Below are 17,453 nucleotides of genomic sequence, written 5' to 3'. Positions count from 1 at the left end.
GAATTGGGCCTAAGTGAAACAAATATGACATAAGAGATTGGGTTATGGGTTAAGCCCATTAGTGAGAAAGGATAGTAAGAGTTAGGGTTTTAGAGATTAAACCTCATAACTCATTTTGAGGAAAAGAAGAGAAAGAAGAGAAAGAAGAGAAAGAAGAGAGGAAGAGAGGAAAGTGTAAAATCAAGATTTCATAAACATATTTTGATGAAGACAAAATGTTATAGCTCAAGTCATATTATCAAAGAAGAATGAAAAGTGACTTAGCACTATGATCATCAATCTAAGGTATAAGAAAACTTTAACTTTATCATATACAATCTAATAGTGCTCAATTTTGATCATGCATACTTTAAACAAATAATGAGTTAGTTCAATTGGTTAAAAGGTAAATATTAAGGAACTAAAAGGTCTTGGGTTCAAATCATGTGTATGATTTTTATTTTATTTATATTTTCTTTTTAATATATTTGCATGTGATGCAATTACCATGCAATCGATTGAAAGGTCCTTTTGAAAACGAAGTTTAAACATATGCAATCGATTGAATGGAACATGCATTCGGATGCATCAATTCAAAAAAGTTCATTTTTTAATCCTTGCAATCGATTGCAGGGTCTGCGCAATCGAATGACACTTTTTTTTAAAAAAAAAATACCGTAACGAATTCACTCCGTCATTGACCCCTTTTCGTGACATCTCCTTATTTTAAACTTACTCCTTTTCAGAATTATTATCCAACCATTGCCATGCTTTATCAAGATTTTTTTATACTCTATAAATTGATTTCAAAATTAATTGTTTCGGTTACCTCTTCCATTCAAATTATTCAAACTCTCTGTATTACTTTCAAATAATTTTTTTTTCCAGAGTTAGATGTTTTTTTGATAAACTTTCATATCATTCTAAAAAGCATCATTGAGCACTTAGAAAGTTTATGATACTGAATTTTTATATTGGAAAGAGAAGAAGTCCTACATAATTGGACTTAGTTCATTAAACTTATTTTTATCAAAATTCACTATATTGTATCAACATCTTATTTTCCAGGATTGTTGGAATTAAGATTGTGTGAGTATATTACTTATTTTCAGGATTGTTGAAAATAAGTATAGTGCTTGTTTTCCAGGATTGTTGGAAACAAGATAGTCATTAAGAGAGAATTGTTCTCTTAGTGTACTTAGTAAAATCCAAGAGGATTGTTCTTGGTGTTTGGTTAGGCTTGTACAAGATACCAATTATATTGAAATCTCTTACTGGAGTACTCTCGGTTTGTGAGGGGAACCAGGATATATCCTTGTGTCATTTATTTTTCTGCACTTTACATCTTTTAGTAACATTACCATAAACCAGAAAAATAATCACTTTACACCATAAAACCGAAAAAGATATAAAGTACCTAATTCACCCCCCCTCTTAGGCATATCTGATACTTACATTTGGCATCAGAGCAAGTTATAGGTAACTTGTTCCTAAAGATCCAGAATGGCTTCCGCAAATCAAAGACCGGTTTTCAAAGATGGTGGTTCTAACAACAAGCCTCCATTGTTTTGTGGTGAATATTTTGACTTTTGGAAAATCCAAATGAAGGCTCATCTAGAAGCACAAGGAGAAGAAGTTTGGGAGGCTATCCTACAAGGTCCTCATGTTCCTACAACGGTTGTTAATGGTATTGGATCGGAGAAACCTAAAGCGTCATGGGATGATAATGATAGAAAAAAGGGTTCTTGCTGACAAAAAGGCGATCAGTCTTCTTCATGGTGCTCTTAGTATGGATGAATTCTTCCGAATATCAACATGTACAACATCAAAGGAAATTTGGGATACTCTTGTAGAAACTCATGAAGGTACCGCTGAAGTTAAAAGATCAAGATTGAATACTTTAAGCCAAGAGTACGAACTGTTTAGAATGAAGCCCGGAGAAACTATTCTCGATTTGCAAAAACGATTCGTACATTTGACAAATCACTTGAAGGCACTTGGTAAGACTCTTACTACCGAAGAACTTAATCTTAAAGTGCTCAGATCTTTGACAAGGGAGTGGCAACCAAAAGTGACGGCGATATCCGAAAAGAAGAATTTATCAAAACTTACTTCCGCAACACTATTTGGAAAACTTCAAGAATATGAAACAGAACTTGGAAGATTGGAAAAGCATGAGAACTTAGAGAAGAAATCCAAAGGCATTGCATTAAAAGTAGATTCAAAAGAAAGCAAAATGAAAGATGCATCGGATGAAGATGAAAACTTCTTGCTTCTTGTAAAAAGGTTAGGCAAATTTTTTGGTAATAAGAATAATATTGATAATACTAACTATGTCAAAAGAAAGAAATTCTCAAAGCATAAAGATAAAGAAGCATCCACTTCATCACAAGAAGTTACATGCTATGAATGTGGGAAACAAGGACACATAAAGCCGGAATGTCCAAAGCTTTCGAAGAAGAATGGATTCAAAGGCAAAAAGGAGTTCAAAAATAAAAAGGCCTACATAGCATGGGAAGATAATGAAGTAAGTTCCTCATCGGACTCCGATAGTGACGAAAGTGCAAACCTAGCACTAATGGCATCACACCACTCCGACGATGAAGAAGGAGAGGTTAGTTATGATGATTCTCTTTTTGATAATGGTGCACAAGGTGCAATAGATGAATTATTAAAAGAATGCAAAATTCTCTATAAAACTATCTCATCTCAAAAGAAAATAATATCATCTTTAGAAGAGAAGGTTAAGATAATTGAAGTAGAACATAAAGATGACAAAGAAAAAACGATTAGTGTTCAAGAAGATAATGTTGCATGCAAGAATTGTGAATCACTTTCTTTCCAAATTGTCCAATTAAAACGTGTTTTAGAAAGATATGAAAAAGGGCAAATTGGATTGGAAAATGTTCTTAGCACACAAAGATACTCCAATGATAAGAGCGGACTTGGTTTCTCTAAATTTGATAAACCAAGATCCAACAAGACTATCTTTGTCAAGGCTAGTAACCAACCAATTCAAGAGAAAGTGATCAAGCCTAAAGTAATGCAACATTATCCTAAAAGGAAGAACTTTGTTAAGAAGAAATCTTATCCTCCTAGATATAGAAGTAACTTTGAACCTACTTGTTTTTATTGTGGTATTATTGGTCACACACCCAATGCTTGTTATGTAAGGAACTTTAGTGTTCCTAGTGGACATTATGTATGGGTGAAGAAAGGAACTAACTATGATGGACCCAAAGCCACTTGGGTACCTAATAAAACTTAATTTGTTTTGTAGGCATGCTTGAAGACCACTTCAAACCTATGGTATCTAGATAGTGGTTGTTCAAAGCATATGACGGGTGACTTAAACCAATTTTCAGATCTAAGGTTAAAGGCCAAGGGTTTTGTCACTTATGGAGACAACAATAAGGGAAGAATTCTTGGCAAAGGCAAAGTTGGTGCACCACCTTTCACATCCATTGAAGATGTTCTTTATGTTGAAGGACTAAAGCATAATCTTCTAAGCATTAGCCAACTTTGTGACAAAGGCTTCAAGATCAAATTCACTAAGGAAGAATGCTTGATCATCGATGAAGTCACCAATGAGGTAAAACTCAAAGGTACAAGAATTAATAACATTTTTATGATTTCTTTAAATGATTTATCTTTGAAAGTAAAATGTCTTTTGGTAAACAATAATGAATCATGGTTATGGCATAAAAGAGCAGCCCATATTCATATGGATCATTTAAATAAGTTAACCAAACATGATCTTGTTATTGGCTTACCTAAGATAAAGTTTGTCAAAGATAAACTATGTGATGCATGTCAAAAGGGAAAGCAAACCAAATCATCTTTCAAACCAAAGAATGTGGTGACTACAACAAGACCACTTCAATTGTTGCATATGGATCTATTTGGTCCATCAAGGACAAGAAGCTTCGGAGGTAATGTATACGCTTTAGTTATTGTTGATGATTATTCTAGATATTCTTGGACTTTGTTTCTTGTGCAGAAAAGTGATGCTTTTAGAGCCTTTAAGAAGTATGCAAAACAAATCCAAAATGAAAAATCATTAAAGATTGTATCCATAAGAAGTGATCATGGTGGAGAGTTTCAAAATGCATCATTTGAAGAATTTTGTGAAGAACATGGTATCTCTCATAATTTTTCAGCACCAAGAACTCCACAACAAAATGGAGTAGTTGAAAGGAAAAATAGGTTTCTAGTGGAACTTGCAAGAACAATGCTTAGTGATGCAAATCTTCCTAAATATTTTTGGGCGGATGCGGTTAGTACGGCATGTTATGTTGGAAATCGAGTCATTATTAGACCTATCTTAAAGAAGACTCCATATGAACTCTTCAAAGGAAGAAAGCCAAACATTGCTCACTTTCACATTTTTGGATGCAAGTGCTTTGTTCTCAACAATGACAAAGACAATCTTGGTAAGTTTGATGAGAAATCCGACGAAGGTATATTTCTTGGTTATTCTCTTTCTAGTAAAGCATATAGAATTTATAATAAAAGAACTTTAACTATTGAAGAATCCATGCATGTATCTTTTGATGAGACTAACACTTCCAAAGAAGAAATAGTTGTTTGTGATGATGATGATCCTTTAGATTTACCCCCGGAAGAACTTTCAAATGATACAATTATGAAGGCACCGAAAGAACTTTCAAATGATACAATTGTGAAGGCACCGGAAGTTCAAAAAGAAAGTGTTCAACAAGAAAGTGTACAACAAGAATCAAACACCAATGATCTACCAAAAGAATGGAGAACTCATAGAGATCATCCTATTGATAAAGTTATTGGTGATATTAGTCAAGGAGTTGCAACAAGATTAAATCTCAAAGATGCTTGCTTACACATGGCTTTTGTTTCTCAAATTGAACCTTCCAAAGTTGATGAAGCCTTAGGAGACGATCAATGGATAAATGCAATGCAAGAAGAATTAAATCAATTCGAGAGAAATCAAGTTTGGGAACTTGTGCCTAGACCAAGTAATAAACACATCATAGGTACTCGATGGGTGTTTAAGAACAAACTTGATGAGAATGGTATAATTGTTCGAAACAAAGCAAGATTGGTGGCCCAAGGTTACAATCAAGAAGAAGGAATCGACTTTGAAGAAACATTTGCTCCGGTTGCAAGGTTAGAAGCTATTCGTCTTTTACTTGCTTATGCATGTTCATTAAATTTTCAGCTTTATCAAATGGACGTCAAGAGCGCATTCTTGAATGGCTACATCAATGAAGAAGTCTATGTCAAACAACCCCCGGGATTTGAAGACTTCAAGAATCCTACACATGTCTTTAAGTTGAGAAAGGCTCTTTATGGCTTAAAGCAAGCACCAAGAGCATGGTATGATAGACTTAGCAAATTTTTGTGTGAAAAGGGTTTCGAAAAGGGTAAGGTTGATAAAACTTTGTTCATTAAGAAAATCAAGAGTAACACTTTATTGGTTCAAGTCTATGTTGATGATATCATTTTTGGATCGACTAACAAAGAAATGTGTGAGGAGTTCTCATTGATGATGCAAGGAAAATTCGAGATGTCTATGATGGGAAAGATGAACTACTTTCTTGGACTACAAATTAAGCAACTCAAAGATGGAATCTTTATCAATCAATCCAAATATTGTAAAGAATTATTGAAGAAGTTTCATATGGATAATTGTAAAGCAATGAATACTCCAATGGGCTCCGGTACATATGTTGATCAAGATGAATACGGTACTCCAATTGATATTACTAAGTATCGAGGTATGATTGGTTCTTTATTATATTTGACGGCAAGCCGTCCTGACATAATGTTTAGTGTTTGTCTTTGCGCTCGCTTTCAAGCAAATCCAAAGGAATCACATCTTATGGCGGTTAAAAGGATCATGAAGTATCTCAAAGGAACGACCAACGTTGGCTTATGGTATCCTAAAGGTAGTGTCTGCAATTTAATTGGTTATTCTGATGCGGATTATGCAGGTTGTAAAACTGATCGTAAAAGCACAAGTGGTACTTGTCACATTCCTGGAAATGCATTAGTATCATGGGCTTGTAAAAAGCAAGCATGTGTTGCCCTTAGTACGGCCGAAGCAGAATACATAGCAGCAGGTAGTTGTTGTGCACAAATTCTTTGGCTTAAGCAACAACTTCGTGACTACGGACTTGATCTCAGATGCATTCCTCTTCGATGCGACAATAAAAGTGCTATAAATATTACAAAGAATCCAGTCATGCATTCAAGAACCAAACACATAGACATTCGACATCATTTTCTTCGCGATCATGTGCTTAAAGGAGATGTCGAAGTCACGTTTGTGAATACACATAATCAGCTTGCAGATATCTTTACTAAACCGTTGCCAAAAGATTCATTCTACAAAATTCGACGCGAGTTAGGAATTCTGGATGAACGAGATATCTAATCATCTACAAAAACTTATCTATCTATCAACATAAGGTGCATGTATGCTTTTAATTCTTTTAATTATTATTTATTTATTTTTCATCCACTTTTTACTATGTCTTTAAAATTCCATTTAATTTTTATTTGAATTTTACTTTACATATATGTTTTTAATTTGACTTAATATGATACATCATAGTGTTTTCAACAAAAAAAAAGGTTTTTGTTTATAATATCTTGTCAAATAAATTGCCTTTATTTTTATTTTTATTTTTTTTTTTAAAAAAAAAAAATCATTTAGTACAATCGATTACATTCCTTTTACAATCGATTGAAAATAGAAATTTTGTTCAGTATAATCAATTAAAACACAAGTTTAATCGATTGCGCAGCCTGGAAAGTGCAATTTTCGATTTGGCAGTGGCTAACTCAAATTTAATGCAATCGATTACATTAAATACTCAATCGATTACATTGTTTTTTCTTTCTTTGTTTATATATATATATATATATATATATATATATATATATATATATATATATATATATATATATATATATATATATTAGGATTACAATCAATTGCATCAGGCCTTCAATATTGCATATATTTATATACATTTTGTTTTCTCTATGTGTGTCACAAAAAAAAATGTAATAATAATAAATAAAATAAAATAAACCTAGAAGCCCCCATGTGATAAAATCAGCTTTTGTCTCTCACACTCCACTCCAAAAGCTGCGCCCTATTTACTCTCCTTTACCAAATCCTCACCTTTTTCAATATTTTCATATAAACTCCATTAAAATTGACAAATTAAAACCTTCACAATAAACATTCAACCTTTGTCACTCCAAATTTCTTCAATGGCTCCTCCAAAAACAAAGATTGTTAAGGGTACCAAGAGCAAAGAAAAGGGATCTTCATCAAACCTTCCTCAGAAACCTTCAATTTTGGAGTCAAGACTAAATAGACTTTTTCCTTCTCAAGAGCAACGGCAGAAATATCTTTCCTTCTTTCTTGCCAAACCTCTGTTTGGACCAAGGTATGTTAACTTGAGTACTTTTCCATATCCGTGCTTCAAATTTATGGAAGATTTAAGAAGGCATAAAATTGATGGATTAGTTAGCATGAATGGAGAATTTTTTCCTGAACTTGTGAAAGCATTTTATACAAACATGTCTTATGAGAAGGGTGTTATAAGTTCATCGGTTAAAGGAACCCCTATTATGTTTGATGTTGAAGATTTGGGCAAAATTTTGGGTATTTCTTCTAATGGCTTAGAGTTTATTATGAATAAGACTATTGCTTTGAAAAATTATGTGAAAAAGGATTTCTATTTTGGAATAGCTAGGAAAACTGAATTCGAAGTGCTTCAAAAGCGAAGAAAGAAACTTGGTGGTAAGAACCCGGAAAGAACCTCGTGGTCTTCAGGAAATTTCTATATTGATGATAGATTGTTGCACTACTTTTTGACTTACATCATTGTGCCGAGATTCTCTAACTATTCCATTATTACTGACACTGAAATGCAAATCTTATTTGCAATCAAGAATGGTCTTAATATTAATTGGGCTTACTTGATTTTGGAACATATGGCTTCTCATGATAAGGATTCTCTGGAACTTCCCTATAGTTTTTTTATTACTAAGATCCTTGCACACTTTGGTGTAAATTTTGCTAAGAAAACTCCTTTAACTATGACGGATTGGGAACTCACCGTACATATGTGTAACAACAAAATGGGTGTGGAATATGATCACAAGAATAAAACTATCAGGTATATTGATAATGAGATAGAGAATCCTCCTCCTCCGGTTCAACAATCTCCTCCACAAGAAACTCGAACCATGGATCACCTTTTTGACTATATGGCATATATGAACCACAATATGAACAATCAATTCTCTTATCTCTACTCTCACATGCATGTCCCTCCATACCAAGTTGAATCATATCACTACCCCTTTCTTCCACCACAAGGAGACCAATTCCAAGAAAATCAAGCCAATTTACAAAACCGAGCAACCGAAGATGTTTTTGAACAAGACCTCATGAACCATGATCATTTTTAATTATTATTATTGTAGTACGATCTTGCCTTTCATATGCTATGTTTTATTTATCTGGCTTACTTATTATTATCTTTTGTTTGTTTTATTTATTTTTTCAAAACTTATTCTATTTTGTACTATGTTTTATTGTGCTAAGACTATTTTTATAGTGTATGTGGTATTATTTTTCATATTTATTTACATGTATTGTTATATGCAATTTTTTAAAAAAAATTTACCCATCTTTCCCTTCTTTTTGATTATGTCAAAAGGGGGAGAAAGGTGTAATGTGTATGCTTGTATAGTTTGTTTGGTTGAAACTCTTTAGGTACATACATCTTACTTCCTAAAATCAACATACTTTAAAGATGCACTCTTTGAGGGGGAGTTTTTCAAAATAATTTGCAACAAGCAATCACATTAGTTTGTCATCATCAAAAAGGGGGAGAATGTAAAATCAAGATTTCATAAACATATTTTGATGAAGACAAAATGTTATAGCTCAAGTCATATTATCAAAGAAGAAGGAAAAGTGACTTAGCACTATGATCATCAATCTAAGGTATAAGAAAACTTTAACTTTATCATATACAATCTAATAGTGCTCAATTTTGATCATGCATACTTTAAACAAATAATGAGTTAGTTCAATTGGTTAAAAGGTAAATATTAAGGAACTAAAAGGTCTTGGGTTCAAATCATGTGTATGATTTTTATTTTATTTATATTTTCTTTTTAATATATTTGCATGTGATGCAATTACCATGCAATCGATTGAAAGGTCCTTTTGAAAACGAAGTTTAAACATATGCAATCGATTGAATGGAACATGCATTCGGATGCATCAATTCAAAAAAGTTCATTTTTTAATCCTTGCAATCGATTGCAGGGTCTGCGCAATCGAATGACACTTTTTTTAAAAAAAAAATACCGTAACGAATTCACTCCGTCATTGACCCCTTTTCGTGACATCTCCTTATTTTAAACTTACTCCTTTTCAGAATTATTATCCAACCATTGCCATGCTTTATCAAGATTTTTTTATACTCTATAAATTGATTTCAAAATTATTTGTTTCGGTTACCTCTTCCATTCAAATTATTCAAACTCTCTGTATTACTTTCAAATAATTTTTTTTTCCAGAGTTAGATGTTTTTTTTGATAAACTTTCATATCATTCTAAAAAGCATCATTGAGCACTTAGAAAGTTTATGATACTGAATTTTTATATTGGAAAGAGAAGAAGTCCTACATAATTGGACTTAGTTCATTAAACTTATTTTTATCAAAATTCACTATATTGTATCAACATCTTATTTTCCAGGATTGTTGGAATTAAGATTGTGTGAGTATATTACTTATTTTCAGGATTGTTGAAAATAAGTATAGTGCTTGTTTTCCAGGATTGTTGGAAACAAGATAGTCATTAAGAGAGAATTGTTCTCTTAGTGTACTTAGTAAAATCCAAGAGGATTGTTCTTGGTGTTTGGTTAGGCTTGTACAAGATACCAATTATATTGAAATCTCTTACTGGAGTACTCTCGGTTAGTGAGGGGAACCAGGATATATCCTTGTGTCATTTATTTTTCTGCACTTTACATCTTTTAGTAACATTACCATAAACCAGAAAAATAATCACTTTACACCATAAAACCGAAAAAGATATAAAGTACCTAATTCACCCCCCCCTCTTAGGCATATCTGATACTTACATTTGGCATCAGAGCAAGTTATAGGTAATGTAACGCCCGGAAAATAAGTATATACTTGATTTGGACGTTTGTGACGTTTATTGGAATTGTACCGTTTTTGGAGTTGTTTCAGTCGGTATTAGTTCGGGATGGCGGACTAATATTTAATTGAAGGTTTTCATATTTTTGGTACCGGAAATATTATTAAGGTAATATTCCGCGTTTTGGGGCGTTTGAACGATATTTGAGCGTAGGGGCATTTTGGTCATTTCCGCGAGGAAGATATTTTCTTTATAAAGAAAACAAAGATAGAAAGAAGAGAAAGAAAGGAAAGAAAGAAAGAGAAGAGAGAAAGAAGAAGAGGAAAAGAAGGAAAAAGTGTAGATTGGTGGATTCTCGACCGATTCGAGTTCCGATCGTTGCTATAGCAAGGTAAGGGGGGGAATCTAATTTATCTTGGATGTATGATTCTTATAGTTTTGTTCTTGTTCTTGTTCTTCTTGTTCCAATTTCCACAATTTTCTTATGTGATCTTTGTTTGATCTAAGTTTGTTTGAGAATGATTGTATGATGAATAAATGATATCCTTGTTGTGTTGTGGTGATTGATCATGTTTGTTTTCCTTTTCTATGGCTTGATTGAGTTTGTATAAAAAGTTAGGTTTTGGGATAGATTGGTGAATTAACCATGAAAAGTGTGATAATAGGTTGTTTCTATGGTTTGTATGTGTTGTATTGGTGTTGTAATGATGTTTTGGAGTGGTTTTGGTGGGTATAGGGGGCCTGGAACAGTTCTGGTGCGTTCTGGTTTTTTCTGGGTTTACGCAGGTCCGCTGAGCGGAGGTGGGTCCGCTGAGCGGAGGTCCTGTTGCAGAAAATCCTCTGCCAAGGTCCGCTGAGCGGAGCTGAAGCGGATGACAGTTTTTTCTGTTTTTCCAAAACTTTGAAACTTCGTAACTCTTGAACCGTAACTCCGATTTTGTCGCCGTTCGAAGCGTTGGAAAGCTAACGCAATGAACTATATTATTATCTAATTAAATGATTCATAGGATGAAGTATTCCATTATTTTTATTAGGATCAAGTGATGAGTTGTGTAGTATATTTAATTATCCAAACTTTGGAACCTTGTAACTTTTGATCCGTAGCTCCGTTTCGTACGCCGTTCGAAGTGTTAGGAAGCTAGTTGGATGTTCTATATGATAGTATAGGCTTGGTTAGCTTGTTGTTAATTGGTTATGAGGGTTGTTGATGAAAACACATAATTGTTTATATACGCAATATGATTGGTAAATAATCATAGTGCTTGGTTGCAATTGTTGATGATGTAGGATGTAGTAGTGGTTGGTTGATTTTCATAAATGGTTTTGTAAACTAGTGCATGATAAATCATGATGATGTGTTGTGTGAATGTTATCGTATTGATACGAGGTATGTGATTAATTATCGATAACATGAGATCATGTTCATATGTGTTATGTATTAATGAATGTTCATTCTTGATATGTGACGATGTTTGGTTGTTTGTTGTTAACATGATGTGTGGCCTTATGGCAAGTAATTGTTGTTATGAGAATGATGTATTGATGGAGTTGTGGGCCAATGTCCAATATTAATTTGATGTGATGCAATTATGCGATCATTTATGCCGATGTGGCTAGTATGTTTTGACGGTGAATGTGTGCTGTGTGCTTATTAATGCCTGTGTGGTAATTATGGTGTGATGTAATTGATAACGATGTTATTAATTGGTGATGTATCCTTTTGGATAGAATATAAACGATGTAACGTGAGTGTATGATCGTGTTATATTGTTGATGATGTTGTTGTCGTGTAATAGAGTCTTATATTTGCACAGCATAACATTTCAATACGTTAATGGCGGAATGATGTTAACAGATGGCCTGCGGGCACGGTTACCAGTAGGGGCTTAATGCTCGGTAATGGAATGAGCCTTATTGGCAAGAGGTCATCAGTGGGAGCTGCGTGCTCGATGACGACAGCGTGCGCGCTTGGTTACCAGTAGGGGCTTAATGCTCGGTAATGGAATGAGCCTTATTGGCAAGAGGTCATCAGTGGGAGCTGCGTGCTCGATGACGACAGCCTGCGGGCTTCCTGAGTGGAATAAAGTCCCAGCATAATGCTCGGCAGGTGTATTTGTCATAATGACAAGGAGGAGTTTTACTCCGGATTTGGTACCACATGCATATGCATAGTTGAGTCTCATTCATCATCGTCTGTCTTTATAGTTATGTTATCATTCATGTGTCACATTACTTATATATGGATTGTGGTTGAATGAATGAATTACCTTGTTGTATGATTCTTGATGATACTTGTTGGCATTACTATAATTGTCATGCTTTCATTATGAATTATATTCTCACCCTTCTGATGATTTGATGCTTGAGTGGCATCCTGCAGATTAGCCGCTTTGGGAGTCTTTTGGAAGAGGTAGTTCTCCAGTTGGTCTTGTCGGTCGCTCTGATACGTAACACCGGGGAGTCGGGAGTCTGTTGTTATTTATTTGTATATGACTCTTTGAACATGTATATGTGACGATGTGCTGTTGTATACTGTAAACACTTTATTTTGGAAAACTCCTCTTTGAGAGGGAGAGCTATATGTATATATATATGTTCATATCTTCCGTGTGTTATGTATCATTTTATTGGCAGGTGTGTATGCTTTTGGCATCGTTGATGTCCGTTTATTTTCTAGGTGTTTGTTTGGTTACTTAGTGTAACATCCTAATTGTGTTGTATGAAATTTTAAATACTCTGATATTTTCTTGCCTAAATGCTTTGGGTAGAATTGGGGTGTTACATTAGTGGTATCAGAGCAGGTCGGTCTGTCCGGCCAGTGTTGTCTAATGTTGTTTAATTCCTCAGTACGTGATAAGTGTGTGGAGCACTGTCAATACTTGTTGTGCCTCTAGTCGGATGTATGCAGGAGTGGTTTGCAGCTAAGTGGGGGAGAACATATGCTTCTCGGATATGTTTCAGTTGCAAGATGTTAGTATGCTACTGAGGGCAGCAGTACTAGTGTTGTTGGAATTTGTTGTTTTTATTGAAGTGAAGGCGACTTGGACTTAAGACTTCGGTTGTTAATCGAGTTGGAGTGTCTCGGAGTAGATTTTGTTATTTCTAAGGAATGGAATTTAGAAAGTTGTGATGCTCTAACGCTACTGATGGACTATGAAGTTGTTGTTTGAGTAGCCTTGTGTGAGTTGACGTTGTTAGAAACGTTTTGGAACTCGAGTGAGAATTAAGAGTATGAAGAGTTGAGTTGGATCTCGGGAATTTTATTCTTAAGATTTGTTAGAAGTGTTTTGGTACGTAGCTACAAGATGTCGGGTTGGCTGGTTCAGATGATCTTGAGAGATTTATGAATTATGGAATCATAGTGCTTCTGTGCTATGAGCAAAAGTTGGAAAAGAATATTATTAATGTTAGTACTGATAGTTTATACTCTATTATGATTGTCGGCTACCTATTGACAAATTGAGGACTTGATCACCCTTAATCTCTTGTTGATAGTAGACGGAATCGTATTGGACGTGATAGGCTTATCTGGCTAGTTTGATAATATTGGAAGTGAATGAGTCGGCGCAAGGTGGTACGACGTGGTTTATGTTGTCAAGGACTTTGGATGTCCTTGAGAAAGAGCAATTGTGGGAATTGCGGATAGTTGTGCATTTGTATAAGTGTTTCTTGAAGGTTTCATTGATTCATCGTCGAAAAGAGGAATTTCGTCTTGGAGTTCTATTTTGACGGATTTAGTTCCTAGAACTATTGTTGTGTCGAGGGTTCCGTAACGGATGCCAACTTCTGAGTTGGAAGAGTTGAGGAGTCAACTTAAGGATTTCCTGAGAAGAGGTTTGTTCGTTCGAGCGTGTTGCCGTAGGGTGCACGTGTATTGTTGGTTAAGAAGGAAGGTTCTATCAGGCTTTGTGTCGATTTTAGACAATTGAGAAAAGTGACAATTAAGGAAAAGTATCCACTTTCGAGGATTGATATTTTGATGGATCGAATTGGTTTGAGCTTGTTTGTTTTGCAAGTTTGATTTGAGGTATGGGTATCATCAGTGTGAAGATGGTCATGCTAAGTACTTGAGAATTGTTTTGTCCGTGCTGGGAAGAAGAAGTTGTTTGCTAAGTTTCCTTGTGTGAGTTTTTGGTTGAGTGAAGTGAATGTTCAAGGGGTAAGTGGTGGTTTATGCTTTTATGCAAGTTAAGATTTTTGAAAGGATTTATCTGTCACAAGATTTAGAGTTGGAAGTTGTTATTTCTGTTTGGGAAATTTGAAGGCACTAATTATTCGGATCGAGATTTGTGTGTGTAAGTGACTACAAGAGTTTGAAGTATTCGTTTGATCATAACGAGTTGAATATGAGAACCATTGCATACGTCTATGTGGATGATTCGAGTATAGTGATTGTTGAAACAGTTGTGAGATTTGAGTTGGGTGTGTAAAGAGACTTCTTCAGGTGTTGAGCTTTATATGTGAAAGCTTACTTATGGTATTCTTGATGAGATTAGAAAATGTCAGGAATCGAATTTGAATGGGTTGATAAGATGACATTTATTAGTCAAAGATAAATATGGTGATCTTCGGATTGATAAGAACAATGTCATGGGATGTCATGATCAAGGTTGTATTCCTAATGTTCGGATTTGAAAAGAGGACTTTGGATGAAGTGCGTCATAGTGATTTGAGTATTCATCCTGATGCTACTAAGATGTATCAAGATTTGAGAAGGTCATTTTTAGTGGCAAGGTAATGAAGAAGGATATGGAGGGATTTGCTTATTTGTGATTGACTTGTCAGGAGTCGTCTGGTTTCATGTAACTGTTGTCCATTCCCTAGTAGAAGTGGAATAGCATTTCTATGGATTTTGTTTCTGGTTTGCCGAGGACGTCGAGTAATTGTGAGGCGATTGGGGTCATTGTGGATATATTGACGAAATCTGCTCACGTTATTTCGATAAGAATGGATTAACCGATGGAAGTACTTGCAAGTTGTATATTGGTCAGACTGAGAGGACGATTTGGTCACTTAAGGATCTATGAGGGCTTGTGTTGTGAAACAAGGATGTGTTTGGATTAGCTTTTTGCCTTTGATTGGATAATACAAAGACTTTTGTCTGGTGTGCAAGCTGACACAACAGATTAAGAGGTTGAGTATGTTAAAAGAGAACAACGAGTTTCTGGTGAATGCTAGAAAGAGTTGGAGGATGGTTATGAAATTGGTAAATCTGTTTGTTGTGGGAAATCAGAGTGCGCATCGGAAGCGTGAAATGACGCGGTTCGTAAGTATATGAATTGTTAAAGTTCAAATTGTGGACAGTGGATGTGGTAGGAATGATAAGACCACCAGATGTTTTGGTTACATGTTTGACTGCTATGTCTTGGCATGGTTGTTTGGATGTTGTGCGACCGGGTTGTTGTCTGTGTCTTGATTATTTCTTGTGTTTTGGTGTTAGTCGATGAGTGCATTGTATGGGCATTGCATCTCGTTGTCGTTGTTGTGTTTTGGTTGTTTTGCTTTTAGCTAGAGTGGTTTGTTGTTTGGCGCTGATTGTGTCGTTGCTTTCGTGGCTTGATAGTTGGTTAGTCGGAGGCGATAGCGTATCCAAGTTTGTTTGTGTTTGGGATATTTCCGAGGACGGAAATCTTCTAAGTGGGGGAGAGTTGTAACGCCCGGAAAATAAGTATATACTTGATTTGGACGTTTGTGACGTTTATTGGAATTGTACCGTTTTTGGAGTTGTTTCAGTCGGTATTAGTTCGGGATGGCGGACTAATATTTAATTGAAGGTTTTCATATTTTTGGTACCGGAAATATTATTAAGGTAATATTCCGCGTTTTGGGGCGTTTGAACGATATTTGAGCGTAGGGGCATTTTGGTCATTTCCGCGAGGAAGATATTTTCTTTATAAAGAAAACAAAGATAGAAAGAAGAGAAAGAAAGGAAAGAAAGAAAGAGAAGAGAGAAAGAAGAAGAGGAAAAGAAGGAAAAAGTGTAGATTGGTGGATTCTCGACCGATTCGAGTTCCGATCGTTGCTATAGCAAGGTAAGGGGGTGAATCTAATTTATCTTGGATGTATGATTCTTATAGTTTTGTTCTTGTTCTTGTTCTTGTTCTTCTTGTTCCAATTTCCACAATTTTCTTATGTGATCTTTGTTTGATCTAAGTTTGTTTGAGAATGATTGTATGATGAATAAATGATATCCTTGTTGTGTTGTGGTGATTGATCATGTTTGTTTTCCTTTTCTATGGCTTGATTGAGTTTGTATAAAAAGTTAGGTTTTGGGATAGATTGGTGAATTAACCATGAAAAGTGTGATAATAGGTTGTTTCTATGGTTTGTATGTGTTGTATTGGTGTTGTAATGATGTTTTGGAGTGGTTTTGGTGGGTATAGGGGGCCTGGAACAGTTCTGGTGCGTTCTGGTTTTTTCTGGGTTTACGCAGGTCCGCTGAGCGGAGGTGGGTCCGCTGAGCGGAGGTCCTGTTGCAGAAAATCCTCTGCCAAGGTCCGCTGAGCGGAGCTGAAGCGGATGACAGTTTTTTCTGTTTTTCCAAAACTTTGAAACTTCGTAACTCTTGAACCGTAACTCCGATTTTGTTGCCGTTCGAAGCGTTGGAAAGCTAACGCAATGAACTATATTATTATCTAATTAAATGATTCATAGGATGAAGTATTCCATTATTTTTATTAGGATCAAGTGATGAGTTGTGTAGTATATTTAATTATCCAAACTTTGGAACCTTGTAACTTTTGATCCGTAGCTCCGTTTCGTACGCCGTTCGAAGTGTTAGGAAGCTAGTTGGATGTTCTATATGATAGTATAGGCTTGGTTAGCTTGTTGTTAATTGGTTATGAGGGTTGTTGATGAAAACACATAATTGTTTATATACGCAATATGATTGGTAAATAATCATAGTGCTTGGTTGCAATTGTTGATGATGTAGGATGTAGTAGTGGTTGGTTGATTTTCATAAATGGTTTTGTAAACTAGTGCATGATAAATCATGATGATGTGTTGTGTGAATGTTATCGTATTGATACGAGGTATGTGATTAATTATCGATAACATGAGATCATGTTCATATGTGTTATGTATTAATGAATGTTCATTCTTGATATGTGACGATGTTTGGTTGTTTGTTGTTAACATGATGTGTGGCCTTATGGCAAGTAATTGTTGTTATGAGAATGATGTATTGATGGAGTTGTGGGCCAATGTCCAATATTAATTTGATGTGATGCAATTATGCGATCATTTATGCCGATGTGGCTAGTATGTTTTGACGGTGAATGTGTGCTGT

This window comes from Vicia villosa, linkage group LG4 (assembly GCF_029867415.1).
Source record: "Vicia villosa cultivar HV-30 ecotype Madison, WI linkage group LG4, Vvil1.0, whole genome shotgun sequence".
Taxonomy (NCBI): domain Eukaryota; kingdom Viridiplantae; phylum Streptophyta; class Magnoliopsida; order Fabales; family Fabaceae; genus Vicia; species Vicia villosa.
Note: the sequence above shows the minus strand (reverse complement) of the source record.